We start from the raw sequence: 261 nt of genomic DNA, 5'->3' as shown, positions 1-261 counted from the left end.
AGACAGATAGAAAGGCAGAGAATCTACCGCTGAAACATGCCTGCGGCTGAGACATTGATAGCGTATAAAGCGGCGTATGTGTACGTGTGTCTCCTTCTCTGTAGGGCAAGACTGTGCCTGAAGTCTAAAAGAGGTTAGACCTGCGCAGCAAGAGAGAAAGACCTGACGTGGTATGATACCTCTCTTTCCTATCTACACATTGGCTCCCGCCTTGACAAATGTGTGCTTGTGCTACTTCTCATCTTTGTGGGAAAAGAAAAA

At 46.7% G+C, this 261-nt stretch overlaps 1 protein-coding gene across 1 annotated transcript in view; it reads right to left on the bottom strand.

Annotated features, from left to right (window-relative positions):
• The window catches only part of CSUI_002597 (wd g-beta repeat-containing protein), a 5957-nt gene that overhangs the window by 4194 nt on the left and 1502 nt on the right, over positions 1-261 (bottom strand). The gene's annotated exons all lie outside the window — the stretch shown is intronic.

This window comes from Cystoisospora suis (genome assembly GCF_002600585.1).
Source record: "Cystoisospora suis strain Wien I chromosome Unknown contig_1080, whole genome shotgun sequence".
Taxonomy (NCBI): domain Eukaryota; phylum Apicomplexa; class Conoidasida; order Eucoccidiorida; family Sarcocystidae; genus Cystoisospora; species Cystoisospora suis.
Note: the sequence above shows the minus strand (reverse complement) of the source record. Positions and strands in the feature narration are given on the sequence as shown.